Source organism: Tinamus guttatus, unplaced genomic scaffold, assembly GCF_059628265.1.
Source record: "Tinamus guttatus ecotype Peru unplaced genomic scaffold, ASM5962826v1 Tinamus_guttatus_pri_ptg001194l, whole genome shotgun sequence".
NCBI lineage: Eukaryota > Metazoa > Chordata > Aves > Tinamiformes > Tinamidae > Tinamus > Tinamus guttatus.
Genome location: NW_028289728.1, coordinates 41,792 through 49,635, shown reverse-complemented (window position 1 = coordinate 49,635; position 7,844 = coordinate 41,792). Strand labels below are relative to the sequence as shown.

The following is a 7,844-nucleotide window of genomic DNA, read 5'->3' as shown; positions in this document are numbered from 1 at the left end:
GAACAGTATACTGGGAAAATATTTTTTACATATATATACATATATATACCTGCTTCAAAGACCTTTTTGCTGTCTTTTTACAGTACATGTTTATTCTTATGTTTAACTCATTTGGAGCCTAAAAAGCAGGCCTTTTTTCCACTTTTTTTAAAAAAATGTTTATTTATATGCATTTTGTGTATTGGATAAGATAGAGGCTATTTTTTATCATTATGAAGTGTTCACATAATTAAAATCTTTGTTTCTGTGTCTTGTTTTCACAGACTAAAACTGGTATTGCTTTATTATATGATGAAGTATCTGAAAATGCCTATGACATCCGACTGAAGCTTACAAAAGAGGTACTAACAATTCAAAAACAAGATGTCATCTGTGTTAGTGGAAGTGATCACAGTGCAAATGTAAGTGCTTCTAGATCTCTGTGTTTTTGGCTGTATATTTTCATGTCTTCTACAGAGATCCAAATATGGTATTGGAGTGCAAGAGATGTTATTTGGGAATAGAAAATATGTAATGTTCAACATTTCTTTTGTGCATTCTTGTAGCCAAGAACTTATTCTTTTTACAAGAGTGTCCTTTATTTTGAAAAGAAATTAAAAATATATAAACATTGAGACTATAAAATTATTCCACCAAATATTGTTAGGTTATTAATGGTAAAAAAATGAAGAAAAAGGCACGCAAATGCTGTATTTCCAACTGAAAGCATCTAAACGAGTACAACAAGGCCTTTTCTTCATTGTTTTTTCAAGTATTGACAATTGTCAAGGATATACAGTGGCCGGGAGAACACTTGACAGATACTTACATCCTTCATTTTAATTCTTTTTTTTTGTGCACAGACGGGGTGCAGGGAATGCCAGCATATGTACGGTACTCTTCTTTTTTTTCCCCTAAAATTCAGTTACAAAACTTTTTTTTTTTTTTTTTTTTTTTTTTTTTTAATCATGTGGTGTCCCTACACTATACACCCTTGTCTGTGTAATTCAGTGGAACATGACTTGCTTTTAAAATGCTCAAATGCTCAGGTTGCATCAGTGAGCAACCAGTGGAAGGCCATTTAGAGAACTAAAGGCATGTCACGTTTTGGTTGGTTTGCTGAAGTAGATAGAAGCCAAAAATCATCAGTTTGTGTGTACTTTCCATTTCACTGAGAAGCATGAAGTGCTGCAGATTCTAGCTACTGACACTGTATGTTGGTAGTACCGGTAAGCTGTATGCAAAGTGTGGTAATAAAAGGCATAATAAAATGTCATCTGCCTGAAATTTAATATGTCTGTATATATAAGCATATATGACTGCTGAGGTCTTGCTGGTATCTACATGCCTTGTGTCCTCTAACTAGTATTTGCTGGAGGAAGATAGGACAGGAAAACAACCTCTGATTTTAAGATAAGAAGAAGAATTTTGAAAAAAAAGTTCTCAAAAGTAAGAGTCATTGTAGAGTAGAAGAGTTCTGACAGAACTGAAGAAGGATGCAGAAGTAGGGGTAAAAGTAAGGGAGAAATAATGGGTAAAAGTGAGAGAGTTTCAAATACAGTTCAGATGTTCAGATGGCAATCTAGATTTGAGTTGCAAAGTACTATGTGGCTCTAGATATGAAATCCACTAAGGACTTCTTCCTCATTATGCTATTCATAGGCAATATTTTTCAGGGAAACCCTGAAAAATCAGGTGATCATACACAAACAACTGGGTCTTCCTCAGCCTGTCCAGTTGACTGCACTGGAGGAGGGCCTGTAGTTTTGTACTCCTCTAAATTAATTTCCCACCTGCACATGTTGTTTTGATGTTACAGATGGAATTGTTCTTTGTTTCCCTTAATTGGCAGCATAACATTTTTCTTCTTATTTTTCTCCATGTTCCTATAAATGGTGTTTTAATTTTTGTTCTTGTTGTTAAGAAATACATTGAATTTATATAATAGAAACTATAAATTGAAAAAAACTTTCAAGACCTCTTCAAACAATCCCATCTTGAAACTGTTATCTTCAATTCACATGAGGTTCTGTAGACAAACTCAGATAAGAAAAAAAATGATTAAATATAGCTTTCATGGCAGTATTTGTTTTGATTTACTTTGAACCAAACAGTAACATTAGCTTTTAAAATAAATGCCAAGTGAGTATAATATTAAGATGAACATTTTATTTTTTACAGAATGTAAATCGCCATTATATAGGAACTAAAATGCAGAATTTGAAATAAAGGTGAAATAGCTGGCAGTCAGATAGCACTCTCTTTGATAATTCAAAAATTTTGAAGTTAAATTCAGAAGAATTTTAAGTGTTTCAAGATTTTGTTTCTGTACTCTATATGATTATGTGTAATTCAATATATTAATAGAAAATTGTAAGCTGAAAGGCAATTCTGTAGCAACCATAGACAATCACATTGTCTTACTGATTTATTCTTCTTTCTATAGTTTGCCTTTATTATTTATTATTCATAGTTATTCTATATTTTGCACACAGCCTTTCATCACATTATTTCCTTTATAACAAAAATAGAAATAATTTGTTTTCTTTCTTTATGTAATCATCTCAAATATGTAGGAGGAAAAGGACTTGTGCTTTTAGAGTTGCTTTCTGTAGGTGGAATATGTGCATAGGAAAATATCGATACATAAAGTTCTGTTATCTACTTGTGACAATACTTAATTCTCTAGCCAGTTTCATGGAAAGCATTTCCTGCTATTTTTTCTGCTCCTCTATCAGTTTTACTTTTCATATAATTCCAACCTCCCTGGGGCCAAACAGTTCACCTTGTTGTGCAATACAGAGGACTACACAAAGCCACGAGGGTGGGTTGGACTTTCAGTAACACAGATAGCTCCTTAAAGATCTCATATTTGTTGTTCAGATAAAAGGCAGATCCTCTCACTGTAAAACAGTACTCATAGTAAATTACTGTTACTAGCATCAACTTGACCATCTCTTGTTTCATATTTCGCCATACACTTTTAAACACTGAGAAGGCTGTTTACCTGTTCACAAGGAAATGGTTTTCTGTAATTTGATGGCAGCTCATCCCATTTTCCTAGTCATTTGACTCAGATGTAAAATAATGAGGGAGAGCAATGTGGTTTGCGCAATTCGGTGTGTAAATAAAATAAACAGATAAAGAAAGTGTTGTCTTTGCATTTAGATACTATATTCTACATAATGGAAAAGATGGATTTTTAAAATATAAAGAAATAATTCCCAAAGTAGAACCACTGTGGGAAATAATATGGTCTCAGGGTTGAATTACATGTTCTTTAATCATCTATATATATATTATAAAATATGTGCTCCTTCCAAAAAAATATTTCAGTCATGCAAGTCATGCAAGACTTGGAAAGTCCAAGCATTCCAAACAAGTCCCCATGACTTGATTCAGAGAGTTCTCATTGGTAGGAAAAAGGAGAATGTATGGGAGAATCATTCACAGAATTAAAATTTGAAAACATTGACAGTAGTAGTATATTGAAATTAAATATTTGTAATTATTCTCTATGTATATTTAAGAGGTAATTTATTTCAAGAAGAATAGTTTAACAATATTCACAGAAGCAAATTGAATGATAGCAGGATACAGAAACAGGGGAAACATTTGTTTCTATACTTTAATACTATGATGTACTTTACTAAGATGTGGTATTTTTGTTACTTTTCACTTCTTCACTTGTTAAAATTAATTTCCAATATATTGCCAGTGCCTCACTCCATGTGTATTGCCATCTTATTTCTGCAGCTTTTAGCCTACTTTTCATAGTTTTTTTCTATTCCTTTGTGTTACATTTTTGTCATTTCCGTGTCTTTTCCCTGCTAAGTCCACTTACAAAGTTAAAAATAAAAAAGCATTTAGTTTTTTATCACTATTAATCAATCCCTCCCACAGAGCTGAATTGCATCTGACTTGATTGGTGGTAGGACAAATAGGTTTCTTGGCTTGTTAATTGAAAGAGGACTCTTTAGGAGCTTATGGGAGATGAATATAATGAAAATGACAAAAGCTTCACATCCTGGGTACACAATCCAGTTTCACAAGTATTGTTTTAGCCACTTTACCATATTGAAATAAGGTAGGGACAGGGACAATAGGGACAAAAACATAGCAAGACTCATTGTTTTGTTGATAGGAAGGAAGGAAGGAAGGAAGGAAGGAAGGAAGGAAGGAAGGAAGGAAGGAAGGAAGGAAGGAAGGAAGGGAGGGAGGGAGGGAGGGAGGGAGGGAGGGAGGAAAGAAAAAACAGAAAGCATTTTAAAGTACTGTTTAAATCCCTGATGAGGATATGTTTCCTTTGTAACTCAGATGCTAATAAGAACAGAAGAGAATATTCTTTTAGAAAACCTCTAGGGAATTGGTCTGCATTAAAAGATTTTTTAAAACTCAAGTATGTTTCTATCTAGATAATTACTAATATATACTGTTTCCCTAGTGCCCATTTTGCCATAAGAGCTACTAAATAACATTTCTATTTATTTGGAAATATCAAGCTGATGATTAAAGAAAGACTTTTCCTTTTGAAATTTAGATAGTTTGAATGGAGAAAATACATTATTTAACCTTTTGTTACTTATTTTCCATTCTCTGTAAAGCTGGCCTAGATAGATATTTAGAAGACAGATATAAAATAATCCCTTAGGAATATATTATCACAAGCTCCAGTTGCTGTCACTTTGAGAACTGATATAAGTTTATGTGACAAAATAAATAATAAATACAAGCATTCAACAGCATGGCAAAAAAAAAATCTTGATTTATTAGAAGCAAAAAAGTAAGTAGCATAGACAAAAATAGTAATAAACATGTACAGAGCAGAAGAATAAAAGGGTCACTGTGAATATCCCTGAAAAATATCTCTCCTTGAGATATGGTCAGAACCTAGCTGAGGTTAAGTGCTCTTAGCTACAAGGTAAAAAAACGAGCAGTTCCATATCAATATTTCTGTGTTGTTAGCCAGGGAAATAGCAGACATATATATGCATCCTGTATTAAAAATTAAATTAAGCTGTTGTACATCTTGACAGGATGTCAAGATTGCTATTGTGTATTTTATGAAAAGTTGTGCAAAAGTTAAAAACCTTTAATAACTAGATGCAGAATGTCTGTGTGGAAACATAAGTATTTTTAGTTATGGAACAGGGCATGAATGCAGCCTCTCTTGCTCATCTTTGCCTTTACACCTGCCAACGTGTAAAAGTGAATGTCAGTGAAATTGTTCAACTAAAGAACAGCTGGGTTCTGGAAAGATTTAGCTATCACTTGCTACAGGACATCTTTTTATTTGAAAGAAATCAGCTTATTCTTAATGGGAAAAGAAAGAAATATGTCTTGTCACTGTGCCCATATATGTAATAATAGTTAGCATCTCTGAAAATCCATATTTGTAGGTGATCTACACAGCCTCTATCTATGTTGTCACTACCTCAGTCTGGGATCAGTCCAAGACGCAATTCTTCTTTTACCACCAAAGAAAGCTCCTGTCCCAAATTAAACATTTTGCAACTCAATGAGGGAGTTCCTGGATATTCTTGTGAACTTATAAGATCATCGCCACATGGAAAATGAACTGCACTGTGGTTTGTCAGAGTCATCTTTATTAGAATAGATAATTTAGTTTGAAAATCACCTGTGAAGTTCAATCTCCCACTCCAAGCAGGGATATCTTCCAAGTATCATCATGTTGCCTGGGGCCTTGCCCACTCAAGTTTGTAAGATCTCCAGGGAGGGAGATTCCACCATCTCTCACCAGCAGCACCTGTTCTAGCATGTAACCATTATCACTGAATTTTTTTCCCCCCATTATGCTCAACTGGAATTTCCTTGGCAACAGTCCAGTTGTGGCTGTTGCCCCTCATCTATTTATTGTGCACCTCTGAGAACAATCTATTTCTGTTTTCTTTATAATCCTCCTTGAGGCTGTCAGACTTTAAAAATTGAGTGACTTCATTTTACTCTATCAAAAATTGAACTAAGACTTTGACCTACAGTAATGGAAACAGTTATAATAAAATAAACTTATAAAAATATCTTATACTTAATAGGGATTGTCTGCACCTCTCTCAGATCTCAGTTTGTATGAGCTTTTACTCCAAGTAAAGGAAGTAACATGGATTAAAAGCTCATTTAAAAGTAGCTAGTATTAAAAGCTAGTTTCATTAGCAACAGAAATTGTTACAATCTCCACTTTACACCCCCAATTACCAACTAGTCTCTTCTCTGTGTGTTCTCACTCTTGTATTTGATATCTATGTTTTCAAGTTTGCATTTGTCAATATATTTTCATCTAGTATCGTTCTTGAAGTTCTTGAAAGTTTTTGTCTTGCTGATGTTTCACTATTGATAACAGCTCTTTTAAACTCCTCCATCTATTTAGTTATAGGTGCTATTTCAATTTAGAGCTCTCCTGAAATTGTCTGTTCCTGAAATTCTCTCTCCCAGGGTTTATAAGGCCTTTGGGAATATGTGTAAGCAAAAAACCACAGATTTAATTAAATAATATATTACTGGTATTGCTTTTACTTGTAAAGGCTGTTTGTCCCAATGCACGGGCCAAGATCTTGTTCTGAATTAAATCCCTTGTCTCTGAGTTGTATACGAGATATAGACCCATGGGTTATGCTCTGGCCTGCTTGCATGAAATGTTCTTCCATGAGCATGACCGTAGGGACTGAGGGACAAACAAGTCGGTTACTTCTAATTATTAATATACATTTAATTAATATTCAATTGATTGAAGAGTTTTAGTTTTGTCCATGCCCTTTAGGAAGAAGGTATATCTTAGAAGACAGTCATGTAGGCTCACAAGGCTGAACGGTCAACCTCCAAAAACTAATTTAGAAGTTGACATCGCAGAGCTGAAAATACCATAGGTGAAGCTGTGACTGGATGAGACTGCTTTGGGATAATTATAAAGGTATTATTTGAAAAAGAACAATAATCCATCTGTGAAGACTGCAAAATGAGTGGAGAATCAGCTACCTAGGCCTAGGGAAATATTCTAATTATGCAGTTATTTTTTTTTCTTCATAAGTGACATTTTCATGTAAAGACATTTATAGGAGTTTTTTTTTTTTTTTAAGAGAATTAAACACTGACTTTACCAATAAGAAATTCTTTTCTATTTACCCTTTTCTTTTTTGGTGTTCTGTACTCTGTCTGCCCCAACAGTAGATTGAACCCAGCTTTCCTGTCCATCTTGTAATACTGTGCAGCATGAAACTATAACATTCCAGAAAATACTTTTTTCAACTGTGGATATTCAACTGGCCACAACAACAACAAAAAAAACAGAAGTGCAAAAATTGAAATAAACTCAAACAGTATTCATATCTACACACAGTCTCCATATGCTAATTCTTGTGAGTTGACTTTGGTTTCTTGGACCAAAGAGAAGGTGTTTAGGAATTTTATTTCTATTTAAACCTTAAATGGAACTCACAGGAGGAATTCATCTTAGGCACCTACATTTTCTAACTCTTCCTTTTACAACCTCTTAATGATTTCTTTTATTCCAGAAACAGCACATTTGGTAGATATACCAAGGTTGGAATCCATCGTTTTGCAGTAGGATATATACACAGTTAATCTTGTTTCAGTTTCTCCACTTGTTTATCTTACCCATCTGCTACAGGAATACGTCTGTCATCTTAACTTCAAGCTTCGGTTAGCAATACTTTTTGCTATGAAATAGCAAAAGCATTTTTTATCTATGAAATAGATATGTTGGTCCTTGAAACTTCTTGATATTATTATATGGTTTATAGTGCTATATAAAAAAAGTAAGGAATAATCTTAATCTTGCCAATTGCATTATTCTGTAATATTAAAAAATATATAGTTCTAATTTGGCTTTT

General features: G+C 33.6%; 1 protein-coding gene across 1 annotated transcript in view; it reads left to right on the top strand.

Moving 5' to 3' along the window:
* Positions 1-245: 245 nt before the first annotated feature.
* The window catches only part of LOC148590633 (gamma-2-syntrophin-like), a gene marked incomplete at its 3' end in the record, with an annotated part of 49,143 nt that continues 41,544 nt past the window's right edge, over positions 246-7,844 (top strand). Inside the window, exon 1 of the mRNA XM_088538805.1 lies at positions 246-401. The remainder of the gene's footprint in view (positions 402-7,844) is intronic.